The 21,617-nt window shown below is 44.2% G+C and overlaps 8 non-coding genes across 8 annotated transcripts; all 8 read right to left on the bottom strand.

Moving 5' to 3' along the window:
• Positions 1-922: 922 nt before the first annotated feature.
• On the bottom strand, positions 923-996 carry TRNAI-AAU (transfer RNA isoleucine (anticodon AAU)). The gene has a single exon. It is a non-coding gene; the product is annotated as a tRNA-Ile (tRNA).
• A 3,013-nt stretch (positions 997-4,009) lies between these two features.
• On the bottom strand, positions 4,010-4,083 carry TRNAI-AAU (transfer RNA isoleucine (anticodon AAU)). Its single transcript has one exon. It is a non-coding gene; the product is annotated as a tRNA-Ile (tRNA).
• A 1,518-nt stretch (positions 4,084-5,601) lies between these two features.
• On the bottom strand, positions 5,602-5,675 carry TRNAI-AAU (transfer RNA isoleucine (anticodon AAU)). The gene has a single exon. It is a non-coding gene; the product is annotated as a tRNA-Ile (tRNA).
• Positions 5,676-8,774: 3,099 nt separating this feature from the next.
• TRNAI-AAU (transfer RNA isoleucine (anticodon AAU)) lies at positions 8,775-8,848 on the bottom strand. The gene has a single exon. It is a non-coding gene; the product is annotated as a tRNA-Ile (tRNA).
• A 1,833-nt stretch (positions 8,849-10,681) lies between these two features.
• TRNAI-AAU (transfer RNA isoleucine (anticodon AAU)) lies at positions 10,682-10,755 on the bottom strand. Its single transcript has one exon. It is a non-coding gene; the product is annotated as a tRNA-Ile (tRNA).
• Positions 10,756-14,502: 3,747 nt separating this feature from the next.
• On the bottom strand, positions 14,503-14,576 carry TRNAI-AAU (transfer RNA isoleucine (anticodon AAU)). Its single transcript has one exon. It is a non-coding gene; the product is annotated as a tRNA-Ile (tRNA).
• A 1,013-nt stretch (positions 14,577-15,589) lies between these two features.
• Positions 15,590-15,663, bottom strand: TRNAI-AAU (transfer RNA isoleucine (anticodon AAU)). The gene has a single exon. It is a non-coding gene; the product is annotated as a tRNA-Ile (tRNA).
• A 2,176-nt stretch (positions 15,664-17,839) lies between these two features.
• On the bottom strand, positions 17,840-17,913 carry TRNAI-AAU (transfer RNA isoleucine (anticodon AAU)). The gene has a single exon. It is a non-coding gene; the product is annotated as a tRNA-Ile (tRNA).
• Between the last annotated feature and the right edge of the window lie 3,704 nt (positions 17,914-21,617).

Genomic DNA, 21,617 nt, shown 5'->3' with positions numbered 1-21,617 from the left:
CACTGGGAGCCAGTGTAGAGATTTCAGTCCTGGAGAGATACGGTCCCTGGGCTTGAGGCCAAGGACAAGTCTCGCAGTTCTGTTCTGGATGAGTTGCAGAGGGCGGAGAGTGGAGGCAGGCAGGTTAAGATAGAGGCTGTTACAGTAGTCCAGCTTCGAGAGAACCAGGGCTCGGGAGACAGTGAGCTTCTGGGGGAAGGAGAGGAAGGGAAGAATACCTCTGAGGAGGTGCAGCTGGTAGTGTGACCTCTTGGCGACGTCAGAAATATGAGGAGAGAAGGAGAGTGTGGAGTCGAAGATGACCCCAAGGTTTTTTGCCTTGCCGGTAGGAGCAGGGAGGGGGCCAAGGGAGGCAGGCCAGAGAGCTGCAGGGAAGGAGGGAGTGGGAGTACCGATGAGTAGAATCTCAGTCTTACTGGCATTAAGGCAGAGGTCATTGGCGGCACACCATTCTTGGATAGCAGACAGACAGTCCGAGATGAGGGAAGGAGAGGGGGAGGCTGAGGGTAGCCTGAAAATGAGCTGGGTATCGTCCGCATAGCACTGGAAATTAGGGCAGAGAGCGGCGATGCGGTGGGCAAGGAGTGCCAGATACTGGTTGAACAGCCAGGGAGATAGATTAGATCCCTGGGGGACACCACAGGTGGAGAAAAAGATGTCGGAGAGGAAGGACCCCAGTTGGACCTGGGAGGGTCGATTTGTAAGGAAAGAGGTCAGCCACGCCAGAGCCTGACCAGTGATACCCAGGTTTTCCCGGAGACGGTTGAGCAGGATGGCATGGTTGACAGTGTCAAAGGCAGAGGAGAGATCGAGCAGCTGCTACCAACAAAACAGCAATCTTGTGTTAGTAACTCTAAAGCTGTGAGTGCCAATTCTGCATCAATCTCATGCTTCTGCAGAAATATTTCCCAAAATGACAAAGTGGCCAATACGGGGATCGAACCCGTGACCTTGGCGTTATTAGCAACACGCTCTAACCAACTGAGCTAACCGGCCAGCTGAGAGTCTTTTTCCCTTGGAAAAAAAATGCCTAACTCATTCACACATAAAACCCTTATCCTTACAACAACCTAAAGAAAAACTACATGTGATCTGAAGGAAATTCATGAATATGACAATTATCTTCAAACTGACTTGTAGCCTGCATCACATTTAAGTAGAACTGGGACAAAGAAGGTTAAATGCATCTCATTGGTCATTTCCCACAGCAGTACTGACCTGTGACCATTTATGGACTGCTGCTTCCAACAAAACAGCAAACTAGTCATAGTAAATCTAAAGCTGTGGGTGGGAATTCTGCATCAATCTCATGCTTCTGCAGAAATATTTCCCAAATTGACAAAGTGGCCAATACTGGGATCAAATTCGCTAACTTGGCGTGATTAGCACCATGCTCAGTCAGAAAAAGTATGCCTTCTGACTGGAGCATAGGAGGGAGGCCAGTTGCAGGGGGGAGTTTTCTTCCCTTGAAAGAAAATGCCTAACTCATTCACAAATACAACCCTTATCCTCACAACAACATTGGTTATGTCCGCAGCAGTACTGACCCGTGACTATGTATGCACAGCTGCTTCCAACAAAACAGCAATCTTGTGTTAGTAACTCTAAAGCTGTGAGTGCCAATTCTGCATCAATCTCATGCTTCTGCAGAAATATTTCCCAAAATGACAAAGTGGCCAATACGGGGATCGAACCCGTGACCTTGGCGTTATTAGCACCACGCTCTAACCGGCCGGCTGAGAGTCCTGTTTCTGACTGGAGCATAGGAGGGAGGCAAGTTGCAGGGGGATTTTTTCTTCCCTTGGAAAAAAAATGCCTAACTCATTCACACATAAAACCCTTATCCTCACAACAACCTAAAGAAAAACTACATGTGATCTGAAGGAAATTCATGAATATGACAATTATCTTCAAACTGACTTGTAGCCTGCATCACATTTAAGTAGAACTGGGACAAAGAAGGTTAAATGCATCTCATTGGTCATTTCCCACAGCAGTACTGACCTGTGACCATTTATGGACTGCTGCTTCCAACAAAACAGCAAACTAGTCATAGCAAATCTAAAGCTGTGGGTGGGAATTCTGCATCAATCTCATGCTTCTGCAGAAATATTTCCCAAATTGACAAAGTGGCCAATACTGGGATCAAATTCGCTAACTTGGCGTGATTAGCACCATGCTCAGTCAGAAAAAGTAAGCCTTCTGACTGGAGCATAGGAGGGAGGCCAGTTGCAGGGGGGAGTTTTCTTCCCTTGAAAGAAAATGCCTAACTCATTCACAAATACAACCCTTATCCTCACAACAACATTGGTTATGTCCGCAGCAGTACTGACCCGTGACTATGTATGCACAGCTGCTTCCAACAAAACAGCAATCTTGTGTTAGTAACTCTAAAGCTGTGAGTGCCAATTCTGCATCAATCTCATCCTTCTGCAGAAATATTTCCCAAAATGACAAAGTGGCCAATACGGGGATCAAACCTGTGACCTTGGCGTTATTAGCACCACGCTCTAACCAACTGCGCTAACCGGCCAGCTGAGAGGCATATTTCTGACTGGAGCATAAGAGGGAGGCCAGTTGCATGGGGATTTTTTCTTCCCTTGGAAAAAAATGCCTAACTCATTCACACATAAAACCTTTATCCTCACAACAACCTAAAGAAAAACTACATGTGATCTGAAGGAAATTCACGAATATGACAATTATCTTCAAACTGACTTGTAGCCTGTATCACATTTAAGTAGAACTGGGACAAAGAAGGTTAAATGCATCTCATTGGTCATTTCCCACAGCAGTACTGACCTGTGACCATTTATGGACTGCTGCTTCCAACAAAACAGCAAACTAGTCATAGTAAATCTAAAGCTGTGGGTGGGAATTCTGCATCAATCTCATGCTTCTGCAGAAATATTTCCCAAATTGACAAAGTGGCCAATACTGGGATCAAATTCGCTGACTTGGCGTGATTAGCACCATGCTCAGTCAGAAAAAGTATGCCTTCTGACTGGAGCATAGGAGGGAGGCCAGTTGCTGGGGGTAGTTTTCTTCCCTTGAAAGAAAATGCCTAACTCATTCACAAATACAACCCTTATCCTCACAACAACATTGGTTATGTCCCGCAGCAGTACTGACCCGTGACCATGTATGCACAGCTGCTACCAACAAAACAGCAATCTTGTGTTAGTAACTCTAAAGCTGTGAGTGCCAATTCTGCATCAATCTCATGCTTCTGCAGAAATATTTCCCAAAATGACAAAGTGCCCAATACGGGGATCCAACCCGTGACCATGGCGTTATTAGCACCACGCTCTAACCAACTGAGCTAACCGGCCAGCTGAAAGTCTTTTTCCCTTGGAAAAAAAATGCCTAACTCATTCACACATAAAACCCTTATCCTCACAACAACCTAAAGAAAAACTACATGTGATCTGAAGGAAATTCATGAATATGACAATTATCTTCAAACTGACTTGTAGCCTGCATCACATTTAAGTAGAACTGGGACAAAGAAGGTTAAATGCATCTCATTGGTCATTTCCCACAGCAGTACTGACCTGTGACCATTTATGGACTGCTGCTTCCAACAAAACAGCAAACTAGTCATAGTAAATCTAAAGCTGTGGGTGGGAATTCTGCATCAATCTCATGCTTCTGCAGAAATATTTCCCAAATTGACAAAGTGGCCAATACTGGGATCAAATACGCTAACTTGGCGTGATTAGCACCATGCTCAGTCAGAAAAAGTATGCCTTCTGACTGGAGCATAGGAGGGAGGCCAGTTGCAGGGGGGAGTTTTCTTCCCTTGAAAGAAAATGCCTAACTCATTCACAAATACAACCCTTATCCTCACAACAACATTGGTTATGTCCGCAGCAGTACTGACCCGTGACTATGTATGCACAGCTGCTTCCAACAAAACAGCAATCTTGTGTTAGTAACTCTAAAGCTGTGAGTGCCAATTCTGCATCAATCTCATCCTTCTGCAGAAATATTTCCCAAAAAGACAAAGTGGCCAATACGGGGATCGAACCCGTGACCTTGGCGTTATTAGCACCACACTCTAACCAACTGAGCTAACCGTCCAGCTGAGAGGCTATTTCTAACTGGAGCATAAGAGGGAGGCCAGTTGCAGGGGGATTTTTTCTTCCCTTGGAAAAAAAATGCCTAACTCATTCACACATAAAACCCTTATCCTCACAACAACCTAAAGAAAAACTACATGTGATCTGAAGGAAATTCACGAATATGACAATTATCTTCAAACTGACTTGTAGCCTGCATCACATTTAAGTAGAACTGGGACAAAGAAGGTTAAATGCATCTCATTGGTCATTTCCCACAGCAGTACTGACCTGTGACCATTTATGGACTGCTGCTTCCAACAAAACAGGAAACTAGTCATAGTAAATCTAAAGCTGTGGGTGGGAATTCTGCATCAATCTCATGCTTCTGCAGAAATATTTCCCAAATTGACAAAGTGGCCAATACTGGGATCACATTCGCTAACTTGGCGTGATTAGCACCATGCTCAGTCAGAAAAAGTATGCCTTCTGACTGGAGCATAGGAGGGAGGACAGTTGCAGGGGGGAGCTTTCTTCCCTTGAAAGAAAATGCCTAACTCATTCACAAATACAACCCTTATCCTCACAACAACATTGGTTATGTCCCGCAGCAGTACTGACCCGTGATCATGTATGCACAGCTGCTTCCAACAAAACAGCAATCTTGTGTTAGTAACTCTAAAGCTGTGAGTGCCAATTCTGCATCAATCTCATGCTTCTGCAGAAATATTTCCCAAAATGACAAGGAGGCCAATACGGGGACCCGTGACCTTGCCATTATTAGCACCACGCTCTAACCAACTGAGCTAACCGACCAGCTGAGAGTTTTGTTTCTGACTCAAGCATAAGCAGGAGGCCAGTTGTAGGGGGATGTTTTCTTCCCTTGGAAAAAAAATGCCTAACTCATTCACACAGACAACCCTTATCCTCACAACAACCTAAAGAAAAACTCCATGTGATCTGAAGGAAATTCATGAATATTACAATTATCTTCAAACTGACTTGTGGCCTGCATCACATTTAGGTAGTACTGCGACAAAGAAGGTTAAATGCATCTCATTGGTCATTTCCCACAGCAGTACTGACCTGTGACCATTTATGGACTGCTGCTTCCAACAAAACAGCAAACTTGTCATAGTAAATCTAAAGCTGTGGGTGGGAATTCTGCATCAATCTAATGCTTCTGCAGACATTTTTCCCAAATTGACAAAGTGGCCAATACTGGGATCAAATTCACTAACTTGGCGTGATTAGCACCATGCTCAGTCAGAAAAAGTATGCTTCTGACTGGAGCATAGGAGGGAGGCCAGTTGCAGGGGGGAGTTTTCTTTCCTTGAAAGAAAATGCCCAACTCATTCACAAATACAACCCTTATCCTCACCACAACATTGGTTATGTCCGCAGCAGTACTGACCCGTGACTATGTATGCACAGCTGCTTCCAACAAAACAGCAATCTTGTGTTAGTAACTCTAAAGCTGTGAGTGCCAATTCTGCATCAATCTCATCCTTCTGCAGAAATGTTTCCCAAAATGACAAAGTGGCCAATACGGGAATCGAACCCGTGACCTTGGCGTTATTAGCACCACACTCTAACCAACTGAGCTAACCGGCCAGCTGAGAGGCATATTAATGACTGGACCATAAGAGGGAGGCCAGTTGCAGGGGGGTTTTTTCTTCCCTTGGAAAAAAAATGCCTAACTCATTCACACATAAAACCCTTATCCTCACAACAACCTAAAGAAAAACTACATGTGATCTGAAGGAAATTCATGAATATGACAATTATCTTCAAACTGACTTGTAGCCTGCATCACATTTAAGTAGAACTGGGACAAAGAAGGTTAAATGCATCTCATTGGTCATTTCCCACAGCAGTACTGACCTGTGACCATTTATGGACTGCTGCTTCCAACAAAACAGCAAACTTGTCATAGTAAATCTAAAGCTGTGCGTGGGAATTCTGCATCAATCTCATGCTTCTGCAGAAATATTTCCCAAATTGACAAAGTGGCCAATACTGGGATCAAATTCGCTAACTTGGCGTGATTAGCACCATGCTCAGTCAGAAAAAGTATGCCTTCTGACTGGAGCATAGGAGGGAGGCCAGTTGCAGGGGGGAGTTTTCTTCCCTTGAAAGAAAATGCCTAACTCATTCACAAATACAACCCTTATCCTCACAACAACATTGGTTATGTCCGCAGTAGTACTGACCCGTGACTATGTATGCACAGCTGCTTCCAACAAAACAGCAATCTTGTGTTAGTAACTCTAAAGCTGTGAGTGCCAATTCTGCATCAATCTCATCCTTCTGCAGAAATATTTCCCAAATTGACAAAGTGGCCAATACTGGGATCAAATTCGCTAACTTGGCGTGATTAGCACCATGCTCAGTCAGAAAAAGTAAGCCTTCTGACTGGAGCATAGGAGGGAGGCCAGTTGCAGGGGGATTTTTTCTTCCCTTGGAAAAAAAATGCCTAACTCATTCACACATAAAACCCTTATCCTCACAACAACCTAAAGAAAAACTACATGTGATCTGAAGGAAATTCATGAATATGACAATTATCTTCAAACTGACTTGTAGCCTGCATCACATTTAAGTAGAACTGGGACAAAGAAGGTTAAATGCATCTCATTGGTCATTTCCCACAGCAGTACTGACCTGTGACCATTTATGGACTGCTGCTTCCAACAAAACAGCAAACTAGTCATAGCAAATCTAAAGCTGTGGGTGGGAATTCTGCATCAATCTCATGCTTCTGCAGAAATATTTCCCAAATTGACAAAGTGGCCAATACTGGGATCAAATTCGCTAACTTGGCGTGATTAGCACCATGCTCAGTCAGAAAAAGTATGCCTTCTGACTGGAGCATAGGAGGGAGGCCAGTTGCAGGGGGGAGTTTTCTTCCCTTGAAAGAAAATGCCTAACTCATTCACAAATACAACCCTTATCCTCACAACAACATTGGTTATGTCCCGCAGCAGTACTGACCCGTGATCATGTATGCACAGCTGCTTCCAACAAAACAGCAATCTTGTGTTAGTAACTCTAAAGCTGTGAGTGCCAATTCTGCATCAATCTCATGCTTCTGCAGAAATATTTCCCAAAATGACAAAGTGGCCAATACGGGCATCGAACCCCTGAACTTGGCGTTATAAGTACTACGCTCTAACCAACTGAGCTAACCGTCCAGCTGAGAGTCCTGTTTTTGACTGGAGCATAAGAGGGAGGCCAGTTGCAGGGCGATTTTTTCTTCCCTTGGAAAAAAAATGCCTAAGTCATTCACACATAAAACCCTTATCCTCACAACAACCTAAAGAAAAACTACATGTGATCTGAAGGAAATTCATGAATATGACAATTATCTTCAAACTGACTTGTAGCCTGCATCACATTTAAGTAGAACTGGGACAAAGAAGGTTAAATGCATCTCATTGGTCATTTCCCACAGCAGTACTGACCTGTGACCATTTATGGACTGCTGCTTCCAACAAAACAGCAAACTAGTCATAGTAAATCTAAAGCTGTGGGTGGGAATTCTGCATCAATCTCATGCTTCTGCAGAAATATTTTCCAAATTGACAAAGTGGCCAATACTGGGATCAAATCCGCTAACTTGGCGTGATTAGCACCATGCTCAGTCAGAAAAAGTATGCCTTCTGACTGGAGCATAGGAGGGAGGCCAGTTGCAGGGGGGAGTTTTCTTCCCTTGAAAGAAAATGCCTAACTCATTCACAAATACAACCCTTATCCTCACAACAACATTGGTTATGTCCCGCAGCAGTACTGACCCGTGACCATGTATGCACAGCTGCTTCCAACAAAACAGCAATCTTGTGTTAGTAACTCTAAAGCTGTGAGTGCCAATTCTGCATCAATCTCATGCTTCTGCAGAAATATTTCCCAAAATGACAAGGAGGCCAATACGGGGACCCGTGACCTTGCCATTATTAGCACCACGCTCTAACCAAATGAGCTAAACAGCCAGCTGAGAGTTTTGTTTCTGACTCAAGCATAAGCAGGAGGCCAGTTGTAGGGGGATGTTTTCTTCCCTTGGAAAAAAAATGCCTAACTCATTCACACAGACAACCCTTATCCTCCCAACAACCTAAAGAAAAACTCCATGTGATCTGAAGGAAATTCATGAATATTACAATTATCTTCAAACTGACTTGTGGCCTGCATCACATTTAGGTAGTACTGCGACAAAGAAGGTTAAATGCATCTCATTGGTCATTTCCCACAGCAGTACTGACCTGTGACCATTTATGGACTGCTGCTTCCAACAAAACAGCAAACTTGTCATAGTAAATCTAAAGCTGTGGGTGGGAATTCTGCATCAATCTAATGCTTCTGAAGACATTTTTCCCAAATTGACAAAGTGGCCAATACTGGGATCAAATTCACTAACTTGGCGTGATTAGCACCATGCTCAGTCACAAAAAGTATGCTTCTGACTGGAGCATAGGAGGGAGGCCAGTTGCAGGGGGGAGTTTTCTTTCCTTGAAAGAAAATGCCTAACTCATTCACAAATACAACCCTTATCCTCACCACAACATTGGTTATGTCCGCAGCAGTACTGACCCGTGACTATGTATGCACAGCTGCTTCCAACAAAACAGCAATCTTGTGTTAGTAACTCTAAAGCTGTGAGTGCCAATTCTGCATCAATCTCATCCTTCTGCAGAAATATTTCCCAAAATGACAAAGTGGCCAATACGGGGATCGAACCCGTGACCTTGGCGTTATTAGCACCACACTCTAACCAACTGAGCTAACCGGCCAGCTGAGAAGCATATTAATGACTGGACCATAAGAGGGAGGCCAGTTGCAGGGGGGTTTTTTCTTCCCTTGGAAAAAAAATGCCTAACTCATTCACACATAAAACCCTTATCCTCACAACAACCTAAAGAAAAACTACATGTGATCTGAAGGAAATTCATGAATATGACAATTATCTTCAAACTGACTTGTAGCCTGCATCACATTTAAGTAGAACTGGGACAAAGAAGGTTAAATGCATCTAATTGGTCATTTCCCACAGCAGTACTGACCTGTGACCATTTATGGACTGCTGCTTCCAACAAAACAGCAAACTTGTCATAGTAAATCTAAAGCTGTGCGTGGGAATTCTGCATCAATCTCATGCTTCTGCAGAAATATTTCCCAAATTGACAAAGTGGCCAATACTGGGATCAAATTCGCTAACTTGGCGTGATTAGCACCATGCTCAGTCAGAAAAAGTATGCCTTCTGACTGGAGCATAGGAGGGAGGCCAGTTGCAGGGGGGAGTTTTCTTCCCTTGAAAGAAAATGCCTAACTCATTCACAAATACAACCCTTATCCTCACAACAACATTGGTTATGTCCGCAGTAGTACTGACCCGTGACTATGTATGCACAGCTGCTTCCAACAAAACAGCAATCTTGTGTTAGTAACTCTAAAGCTGTGAGTGCCAATTCTGCATCAATCTCATCCTTCTGCAGAAATATTTCCCAAAGTGACAAAGTGGCCAATACTGGGATCAAATTCGCTAACTTGGCGTGATTAGCACCATGCTCAGTCAGAAAAAGTAAGCCTTCTGACTGGAGCATAGGAGGGAGGCCAGTTGCAGGGGGATTTTTTCTTCCCTTGGAAAAAAATGCCTAACTCATTCACACATAAAACCCTTATCCTCACAACAACCTAAAGAAAAACTACATGTGATCTGAAGGAAATTCATGAATATGACAATTATCTTCAAACTGACTTGTAGCCTGCATCACATTTAAGTAGAACTGGGACAAAGAAGGTTAAATGCATCTCATTGGTCATTTCCCACAGCAGTACTGACCTGTGACCATTTATGGACTGCTGCTTCCAACAAAACAGCAAACTAGTCATAGTAAATCTAAAGCTGTGGGTGGGAATTCTGCATCAATCTCATGCTTCTGCAGAAATATTTCCCAAATTGACAAAGTGGCCAATACTGGGATCAAATTCGCTAACTTGGCGTGATTAGCACCATGCTCAGTCAGAAAAAGTATGCCTTCTGACTGGAGCATAGGAGGGAGGCCAGTTGCAGGGGGGAGTTTTCTTCCCTTGAAAGAAAATGCCTAACTCATTCACAAATACAACCCTTATCCTCACAACAACATTGGTTATGTCCGCAGTAGTACTGACCCGTGACTATGTATGCACAGCTGCTTCCAACAAAACAGCAATCTTGTGTTAGTAACTCTAAAGCTGTGAGTGCCAATTCTGCATCAATCTCATCCTTCTGCAGAAATATTTCCCAAATTGACAAAGTGGCCAATACTGGGATCAAATTCGCTAACTTGGCGTGATTAGCACCATGCTCAGTCAGAAAAAGTAAGCCTTCTGACTGGAGCATAGGAGGGAGGCCAGTTGCAGGGGGGAGTTTTCTTCCCTTGAAAGAAAATGCCTAACTCATTCACAAATACAACCCTTATCCTCACAACAACATTGGTTATGTCCGCAGCAGTACTGACCCGTGACTATGTATGCACAGCTGCTTCCAACAAAACAGCAATCTTGTGTTAGTAACTCTAAAGCTGTGAGTGCCAATTCTGCATCAATCTCATCCTTCTGCAGAAATATTTCCCAAAATGACAAAGTGGCCAATACGGGGATCGAACCCGTGACCTTGGCGTTATTAGCACCACGCTCTAACCAACTGAGCTAACCGGCCAGCTGAGAGGCATATTTCTGACTGGAGCATAAGAGGGAGGCCAGTTGCACTGGGATGTTTTCTTCCCTTGGAAAAAAAATGCCTAACTCATTCACACATAAAACCCTTATCCTCACAACAACCTAAAGAAAAACTACATGTGATCTGAAGGAAATTCACGAATATGACAATTATCTTCAAACTGACTTGTAGCCTGCATCACATTTAAGTAGAACTGGGACAAAGAAGGTTAAATGCATCTCATTGGTCATTTCCCACAGCAGTACTGACCTGTGACCATTTATGGACTGCTGCTTCCAACAAAACAGGAAACTAGTCATAGTAAATCTAAAGCTGTGGGTGGGAATTCTGCATCAATCTCATGCTTCTGCAGAAATATTTCCCAAATTGACAAAGTGGCCAGTACTGGGATCAAATTCGCTAACTTGGCGTGATTAGCACCATGCTCAGTCAGAGAAAGTATGCCTTCTGACTGGAGCATAGGAGGGAGACAAGTTGCAGGGGGGAGTTTTCTTCCCTTGAAAGAAAATGCCTAACTCATTCACAAATACAACCCTTATCCTCACAACAACATTGGTTATGTCCGCAGTAGTACTGACCCGTGACTATGTATGCACAGCTGCTTCCAACAAAACAGCAATCTTGTGTTAGTAACTCTAAAGCTGTGAGTGCCAATTCTGCATCAATCTCATCCTTCTGCAGAAATATTTCCCAAATTGACAAAGTGGCCAATACTGGGATCAAATTCGCTAACTTGGCGTTATTAGCAACATGCTCAGTCAGAAAAAGTAAGCCTTCTGACTGGAGCATAGGAGGGAGGCCAGTTGCAGGGGGGAGTTTTCTTCCCTTGAAAGAAAATGCCTAACTCATTCACAAATACAACCCTTATCCTCACAACAACATTGGTTATGTCCGCAGCAGTACTGACCCGTGACTATGTATGCACAGCTGCTTCCAACAAAACAGCAATCTTGTGTTAGTAACTCTAAAGCTGTGAGTGCCAATTCTGCATCAATCTCATCCTTCTGCAGAAATATTTCCCAAAATGACAAAGTGGCCAATACGGGGATCGAACTCGTGACCTTGGCATTATTAACACCACGCTCTAACCAACTGAGCTAACCGGCCAGCTGAGAGGCATATTTCTAACTGGAGCATAAGAGGGAGGCCAGTTGCAGGGGGATTTTTTCTTCCCTTGGAAAAAAAATGCCTAACTCATTCACACATAAAACCCTTATCCTCACAACAACCTAAAGAAAAACTACATGTGATCTGAAGGAAATTCACGAATATGACAATTATCTTCAAACTGACTTGTAGCCTGCATCACATTTAAGTAGAACTGGGACAAAGAAGGTTAAATGCATCTCATTGGTCATTTCCCACAGCAGTACTGACCTGTGACCATTTATGGACTGCTGCTTCCAACAAAACAGGAAACTAGTCATAGTAAATCTAAAGCTGTGGGTGGGAATTCTGCATCAATCTCATGCTTCTGCAGAAATATTTCCCAAATTGACAAAGTGGCCAATACTGGGATCAAATTCGCTAACTTGGCGTGATTAGCACCATGCTCAGTCAGAAAAAGTATGCCTTCTGACTGGAGCATAGGAGGGAGGCCAGTTGCAGGGGGGAGTTTTCTTCCCTTGAAAGAAAATGCCTAACTCATTCACAAATACAACCCTTATCCTCACAACAACATTGGTTATGTCTGCAGTAGTACTGACCCGTGACTATGTATGCACAGCTGCTTCCAACAAAACAGCAATCTTGTGTTAGTAACTCTAAAGCTGTGAGTGCCAATTCTGCATCAATCTCATCCTTCTGCAGAAATATTTCCCAAATTGACAAAGTGGCCAATACTGGGATCAAATTCGCTAACTTGGCGTGATTAGCACCATGCTCAGTCAGAAAAAGTATGCCTTCTGACTGGAGCATAGGAGGGAGGCCAGTTGCAGGGGGGAGTTTTCTTCCCTTGAAAGAAAATGCCTAACTCATTCACAAATACAACCCTTATCCTCACAACAACATTGGTTATGTCCCGCAGCAGTACTGACCCGTGACCATGTATGCACAGCTATGATATGATATGATATGATATGGTATTTGCAACGCGCCTATACACAGGTGTTTCAAGGCGCGACGAGGCAGGGAGGGGAGGGACAAGGGGAGACAGACAACGATCCTACTAGGCCAGGTGTCATTCAGATCGCGCAAGTGCAGGGGTGGGGGAGGGGGAAAAGTGCAAGGGGAAGGGGAGGGGGGAAGTGCAGTACAAGGTAAGTGGCGTAAAGTAATAAATAAATAAATAGGGCCAGCTGGTGGCAAGTGCGAGGTAAGTGCAGAGCAAGTGCTGGGGAAGGGGGGGCTGTAGGGATACAGAGACAGTCCCGCAGTGCAAAGGGGTTCCAGGGCATCAGTGCAAGTGGAGAGTGGCTGGGCCCAGGACCGAGGCTGTTTAGAGTGGTCCGGTTGCAGGATCAGTGCAGTTTCAGTGAACAATTAATTAGCTGTTCAGCAGGGGAGAGGGAGAGAGAAAGCAGAAGCAAAGAGGAAGGTTTTGAGGTGCTTCCGGAACCAGAGATGGTTCTCCTCAAGTTCAGGGAGGCAGGAAGGCTGTTCCAGAGGGAGGCCCCTGCCGCGGAGAGAGATCTACCCCCAGCTCGATGCTTCGAGAAGCGGCTAACCCTGAGGGAATTGGAGGCGGATGAGCGAAGGGCTCGGGAAGGAAGATATTTGGGAAGAGAGAGTTGAAGGTATTTAGGACCCAGGCCCCAGAAGGCCTTGTGGACAATGCAGAGGGTTTTGAACTTTATCCTCGCAGCCACTGGGAGCCAGTGTAGAGATTTCAGTCCTGGAGAGATACGGTCCCTGGGCTTGAGGCCAAGGACAAGTCTCGCAGTTCTGTTCTGGATGAGTTGCAGAGGGCGGAGAGTGGAGGCAGGCAGGTTAAGATAGAGGCTGTTACAGTAGTCCAGCTTCGAGAGAACCAGGGCTCGGGAGACAGTGAGCTTCTGGGGGAAGGAGAGGAAGGGAAGAATACCTCTGAGGAGGTGCAGCTGGTAGTGTGACCTCTTGGCGACGTCAGAAATATGAGGAGAGAAGGAGAGTGTGGAGTCGAAGATGACCCCAAGGTTTTTTGCCTTGCCGGTAGGAGCAGGGAGGGGGCCAAGGGAGGCAGGCCAGAGAGCTGCAGGGAAGGAGGGAGTGGGAGTACCGATGAGTAGAATCTCAGTCTTACTGGCATTAAGGCAGAGGTCATTGGCGGCACACCATTCTTGGATAGCAGACAGACAGTCCGAGATGAGGGAAGGAGAGGGGGAGGCTGAGGGTAGCCTGAAAATGAGCTGGGTATCGTCCGCATAGCACTGGAAATTAGGGCAGAGAGCGGCGATGCGGTGGGCAAGGAGTGCCAGATACTGGTTGAACAGCCAGGGAGATAGATTAGATCCCTGGGGGACACCACAGGTGGAGAAAAAGATGTCGGAGAGGAAGGACCCCAGTTGGACCTGGGAGGGTCGATTTGTAAGGAAAGAGGTCAGCCACGCCAGAGCCTGACCAGTGATACCCAGGTTTTCCCGGAGACGGTTGAGCAGGATGGCATGGTTGACAGTGTCAAAGGCAGAGGAGAGATCGAGCAGCTGCTACCAACAAAACAGCAATCTTGTGTTAGTAACTCTAAAGCTGTGAGTGCCAATTCTGCATCAATCTCATGCTTCTGCAGAAATATTTCCCAAAATGACAAAGTGGCCAATACGGGGATCGAACCCGTGACCTTGGCGTTATTAGCAACACGCTCTAACCAACTGAGCTAACCGGCCAGCTGAGAGTCTTTTTCCCTTGGAAAAAAAATGCCTAACTCATTCACACATAAAACCCTTATCCTTACAACAACCTAAAGAAAAACTACATGTGATCTGAAGGAAATTCATGAATATGACAATTATCTTCAAACTGACTTGTAGCCTGCATCACATTTAAGTAGAACTGGGACAAAGAAGGTTAAATGCATCTCATTGGTCATTTCCCACAGCAGTACTGACCTGTGACCATTTATGGACTGCTGCTTCCAACAAAACAGCAAACTAGTCATAGTAAATCTAAAGCTGTGGGTGGGAATTCTGCATCAATCTCATGCTTCTGCAGAAATATTTCCCAAATTGACAAAGTGGCCAATACTGGGATCAAATTCGCTAACTTGGCGTGATTAGCACCATGCTCAGTCAGAAAAAGTATGCCTTCTGACTGGAGCATAGGAGGGAGGCCAGTTGCAGGGGGGAGTTTTCTTCCCTTGAAAGAAAATGCCTAACTCATTCACAAATACAACCCTTATCCTCACAACAACATTGGTTATGTCCGCAGCAGTACTGACCCGTGACTATGTATGCACAGCTGCTTCCAACAAAACAGCAATCTTGTGTTAGTAACTCTAAAGCTGTGAGTGCCAATTCTGCATCAATCTCATGCTTCTGCAGAAATATTTCCCAAAATGACAAAGTGGCCAATACGGGGATCGAACCCGTGACCTTGGCGTTATTAGCACCACGCTCTAACCGGCCAGCTGAGAGTCCTGTTTCTGACTGGAGCATAGGAGGGAGGCAAGTTGCAGGGGGATTTTTTCTTCCCTTGGAAAAAAAATGCCTAACTCATTCACACATAAAACCCTTATCCTCACAACAACATTGGTTATGTCCGCAGCAGTACTGACCCGTGACTATGTATGCACAGCTGCTTCCAACAAAACAGCAATCTTGTGTTAGTAACTCTAAAGCTCTGAGTGCCAATTCTGCATCAATCTCATCCTTCTGCAGAAATATTTCCCAAAATGACAAAGTGGCCAATACGGGGATCGAACCCGTGACCTTGGCGTTATTAGCACCACGCTCTAACCAACTGAGCTAACCGGCCAGCTGAGAGGCATATTTCTGACTGGAGCATAAGAGGGAGGCCAGTTGCACTGGGATGTTTTCTTCCCTTGGAAAAAAAATGCCTAACTCATTCACACATAAAACCCTTATCCTCACAACAACCTAAAGAAAAACTACATGTGATCTGAAGGAAATTCACGAATATGACAATTATCTTCAAACTGACTTGTAGCCTGCATCACATTTAAGTAGAACTGGGACAAAGAAGGTTAAATGCATCTCATTGGTCATTTCCCACAGCAGTACTGACCTGTGACCATTTATGGACTGCTGCTTCCAACAAAACAAGAAACTAGTCATAGTAAATCTAAAGCTGTGGGTGGGAATTCTGCATCAATCTCATGCTTCTGCAGAAATATTTCCCAAATTGACAAAGTGGCCAGTACTGGGATCAAATTCGCTAACTTGGCGTGATTAGCACCATGCTCAGTCAGAGAAAGTATGCCTTCTGACTGGAGCATAGGAGGGAGACAAGTTGCAGGGGGGAGTTTTCTTCCCTTGAAAGAAAATGCCTAACTCATTCACAAATACAACCCTTATCCTCACAACAACATTGGTTATGTCCGCAGTAGTACTGACCCGTGACTATGTATGCACAGCTGCTTCCAACAAAACAGCAATCTTGTGTTAGTAACTCTAAAGCTGTGAGTGCCAATTCTGCATCAATCTCATCCTTCTGCAGAAATATTTCCCAAATTGACAAAGTGGCCAATACTGGGATCAAATTCGCTAACTTGGCGTTATTAGCAACATGCTCAGTCAGAAAAAGTAAGCCTTCTGACTGGAGCATAGGAGGGAGGCCAGTTGCAGGGGGGAGTTTTCTTCCCTTGAAAGAAAATGCCTAACTCATTCACAAATACAACCCTTATCCTCACAACAACATTGGTTATGTCCGCAGCAGTACTGACCCGTGACTATGTATGCACAGCTGCTTCCAACAAAACAGCAATCTTGTGTTAGTAACTCTAAAGCTGTGAGTGCCAATTCTGCATCAATCTCATCCTTCTGCAGAAATATTTCCCAAATTGACAAAGTGGCCAATACTGGGATCAAATTCGCTAACTTGGCGTTATTAGCAACATGCTCAGTCAGAAAAAGTAAGCCTTCTGACTGGAGCATAGGAGGGAGGCCAGTTGCAAGGGGGAGTTTTCTTCCCTTGAAAGAAAATGCCTAACTCATTCACAAATACAACCCTTATCCTCACAACAACATTGGTTATGTCCGCAGCAGTACTGACCCGTGATCATGTATGCACAGCTGCTTCCAACAAAACAGCAATCTTGTGTTAGTAACTCTAAAGCTGTGAGTGCCAATTCTGCATCAATCTCATGCTTCTGCAGAAATATTTCCCAAAATGACAAGGAGGCCAATACGGGGACCCGTGACCTTGCCATTATTAGCACCACGCTCTAACCAACTGAGCTAACCGACCAGCTGAGAGTTTTGTTTCTGACTCAAGCATAAGCAGGAGGCCAGTTGTAGGGGGATGTTTTCTTCCCTTGGAAAAAAAATGCCTAACTCATTCACACAGACAACCCTTATCCTCACAACAACCTAAAGAAAAACTCCATGTGATCTGAAGGAAATTCATGAATATTACAATTATCTTCAAACTGACTTGTGGCCTGCATCACATTTAGGTAGTACTGCGACAAAGAAGGTTAAATGCATCTCATTGGTCATTTCCCACAGCAGTACTGACCTGTGACCATTTATGGACTGCTGCTTCCAACAAAACAGCAAACTTGTCATAGTAAATCTAAAGCTGTGGGTGGGAATTCTGCATCAATCTAATGCTTCTGCAGACATTTTTCCCAAATTGACAAAGTGGCCAATACTGGGATCAAATTCACTAACTTGGCGTGATTAGCACCATGCTCAGTCAGAAAAAGTATGCTTCTGACTGGAGCATAGGAGGGAGGCCAGTTGCAGGGGGGAGTTTTCTTTCCTTGAAAGAAAATGCCCAACTCATTCACAAATACAACCCTTATCCTCACCACAACATTGGTTATGTCCGCAGCAGTACTGACCCGTGACTATGTATGCACAGCTGCTTCCAACAAAACAGCAATCTTGTGTTAGTAACTCTAAAGCTGTGAGTGCCAATTCTGCATCAATCTCATCCTTCTGCAGAAATGTTTCCCAAAATGACAAAGTGGCCAATACGGGGATCGAACCCGTGACCTTGGCGTTATTAGCACCACACTCTAACCAACTGAGCTAACCGGCCAGCTGAGAAGCATATTAATGACTGGACCATAAGAGGGAGGCCAGTTGCAGGGGGGTTTTTTCTTCCCTTGGAAAAAAAATGCCTAACTCATTCACACATAAAACCCTTATCCTCACAACAACCTAAAGAAAAACTACATGTGATCTGAAGGAAATTCATGAATATGACAATTATCTTCAAACTGACTTGTAGCCTGCATCACATTTAAGTAGAACTGGGACAAAGAAGGTGAAATGCATCTCATTGGTCATTTCCCACAGCAGTACTGACCTGTGACCATTTATGGACTGCTGCTTCCAACAAAACAGCAAACTTGTCATAGTAAATCTAAAGCTGTGCGTGGGAATTCTGCATCAATCTCATGCTTCTGCAGAAATATTTCCCAAATTGACAAAGTGGCCAATACTGGGATCAAATTCGCTAACTTGGCGTGATTAGCACCATGCTCAGTCAGAAAAAGTATGCCTTCTGACTGGAGCATAGGAGGGAGGCCAGTTGCAGGGGGGAGTTTTCTTCCCTTGAAAGAAAATGCCTAACTCATTCACAAATACAACCCTTATCCTCACAACAACATTGGTTATGTCCGCAGTAGTACTGACCCGTGACTATGTATGCACAGCTGCTTCCAACAAAACAGCAATCTTGTGTTAGTAACTCTAAAGCTGTGAGTGCCAATTCTGCATCAATCTCATCCTTCTGCAGAAATATTTCCCAAATTGACAAAGTGGCCAATACTGGGATCAAATTCGCTAACTTGGCGTGATTAGCACCATGCTCAGTCAGAAAAAGTAAGCCTTCTGACTGGAGCATAGGAGGGAGGCCAGTTGCAGGGGGATTTTTTCTTCCCTTGGAAAAAAAATGCCTAACTCATTCACACATAAAACCCTTATCCTCACAACAACCTAAAGAAAAACTACATGTGATCTGAAGGAAATTCATGAATATGACAATTATCTTCAAACTGACTTGTAGCCTGCATCACATTTAAGTAGAACTGGGACAAAGAAGGTTAAATGCATCTCATTGGTCATTTCCCACAGCAGTACTGACCTGTGACCATTTATGGACTGCTGCTTCCAACAAAACAGCAAACTAGTCATAGCAAATCTAAAGCTGTGGGTGGGAATTCTGCATCAATCTCATGCTTCTGCAGAAATATTTCCCAAATTGACAAAGTGGCCAATACTGGGATCAAATTCGCTAACTTGGCGTGATTAGCACCATGCTCAGTCAGAAAAAGTATGCCTTCTGACTGGAGCATAGGAGGGAGGCCAGTTGCAGGGGGGAGTTTTCTTCCCTTGAAAGAAAATGCCTAACTCATTCACAAATACAACCCTTATCCTCACAACAACATTGGTTATGTCCCGCAGCAGTACTGACCCGTGATCATGTATGCACAGCTGCTTCCAACAAAACAGCAATCTTGTGTTAGTAACTCTAAAGCTGTGAGTGCCAATTCTGCATCAATCTCATGCTTCTGCAGAAATATTTCCCAAAATGACAAAGTGGCCAATACGGGCATCGAACCCCTGAACTTGGCGTTATAAGTACGACGCTCTAACCAACTGAGCTAACCGTCCAGCTGAGAGTCCTGTTTTTGACTGGAGCATAAGAGGGAGGCCAGTTGCAGGGCGATTTTTTCTTCCCTTGGAAAAAAAATGCCTAAGTCATTCACACATAAAACCCTTATCCTCACAACAACCTAAAGAAAAACTACATGTGATCTGAAGGAAATTCATGAATATGACAATTATCTTCAAACTGACTTGTAGCCTGCATCACATTTAAGTAGAACTGGGACAAAGAAGGTTAAATGCATCTCATTGGTCATTTCCCACAGCAGTACTGACCTGTGACCATTTATGGACTGCTGCTTCCAACAAAACAGCAAACTAGTCATAGTAAATCTAAAGCTGTGGGTGGGAATTCTGCATCAATCTCATGCTTCTGCAGAAATATTTTCCAAATTGACAAAGTGGCCAATACTGGGATCAAATCCGCTAACTTGGCGTGATTAGCACCATGCTCAGTCAGAAAAAGTATGCCTTCTGACTGGAGCATAGGAGGGAGGCCAGTTGCAGGGGGGAGTTTTCTTCCCTTGAAAGAAAATGCCTAACTCATTCACAAATACAACCCTTATCCTCACAACAACATTGGTTATGTCCCGCAGCAGTACTGACCCGTGACCATGTATGCACAGCTGCTTCCAACAAAACAGCAATCTTGTGTTAGTAACTCTAAAGCTGTGAGTGCCAATTCTGCATCAATCTCATGCTTCTGCAGAAATATTTCCCAAAATGACAAGGAGGCCAATACGGGGACCCGTGACCTTGCCATTATTAGCACCACGCTCTAACCAAATGAGCTAAACAGCCAGCTGAGACTTTTGTTTCTGACTCAAGCATAAGCAGGAGGCCAGTTGTAGGGGGATGTTTTCTTCCCTTGGAAAAAAAATGCCTAACTCATTCACACAGACAACCCTTATCCTCACAACAACCTAAAGAAAAACTCCATGTGATCTGAAGGAAATTCATGAATATTACAATTATCTTCAAACTGACTTGTGGCCTGCATCACATTTAGGTAGTACTGCGACAAAGAAGGTTAAATGCATCTCATTGGTCATTTCCCACAGCAGTACTGACCTGTGACCATTTATGGACTGCTGCTTCCAACAAAACAGCAAACTTGTCATAGTAAATCTAAAGCTGTGGGTGGGAATTCTGCATCAATCTAATGCTTCTGAAGACATTTTTCCCAAATTGACAAAGTGGCCAATACTGGGATCAAATTCACTAACTTGGCGTGATTAGCACCATGCTCAGTCACAAAAAGTATGCTTCTGACTGGAGCATAGGAGGGAGGCCAGTTGCAGGGGGGAGTTTTCTTTCCTTGAAAGAAAATGCCTAACTCATTCACAAATACAACCCTTATCCTCACCACAACATTGGTTATGTCCGCAGCAGTACTGACCCGTGACTATGTATGCACAGCTGCTTCCAACAAAACAGCAATCTTGTGTTAGTAACTCTAAAGCTGTGAGTGCCAATTCTGCATCAATCTCATCCTTCTGCAGAAATATTTCCCAAAATGACAAAGTGGCCAATACGGGGATCGAACTCGTGACCTTGGCATTATTAACACCACGCTCTAACCAACTGAGCTAACCGGCCAGCTGAGAGGCATATTTCTAACTGGAGCATAAGAGGGAGGCCAGTTGCAGGGGGATTTTTTCTTCCCTTGGAAAAAAAATGCCTAACTCATTCACACATAAAACCCTTATCCTCACAACAACCTAAAGAAAAACTACATGTGATCTGAAGGAAATTCACGAATATGACAATTATCTTCAAACTGACTTGTAGCCTGCATCACATTTAAGTAGAACTGGGACAAAGAAGGTTAAATGCATCTCATTGGTCATTTCCCACAGCAGTACTGACCTGTGACCATTTATGGACTGCTGCTTCCAACAAAACAGCAAACTAGTCATAGTAAATCTAAAGCTGTGGGTGGGAATTCTGCATCAATCTCATGCTTCTGCAGAAATATTTCCCAAATTGACAAAGTGGCCAATACTGGGATCAAATTCGCTAACTTGGCGTGATTAGCACCATGCTCAGTCAGAAAAAGTATGCCTTCTGACTGGAGCATAGGAGGGAGGCCAGTTGCAGGGGGGAGTTTTCTTCCCTTGAAAGAAAATG

The sequence above is a fragment of the Ambystoma mexicanum genome, chromosome 1p (genome assembly GCF_040938575.1).
Source record: "Ambystoma mexicanum isolate Mex_15411 chromosome 1p, UKY_AmexF1_1, whole genome shotgun sequence".
In the NCBI taxonomy this organism is placed as follows: domain Eukaryota; kingdom Metazoa; phylum Chordata; class Amphibia; order Caudata; family Ambystomatidae; genus Ambystoma; species Ambystoma mexicanum.
Note: the sequence above shows the minus strand (reverse complement) of the source record. Positions and strands in the feature narration are given on the sequence as shown.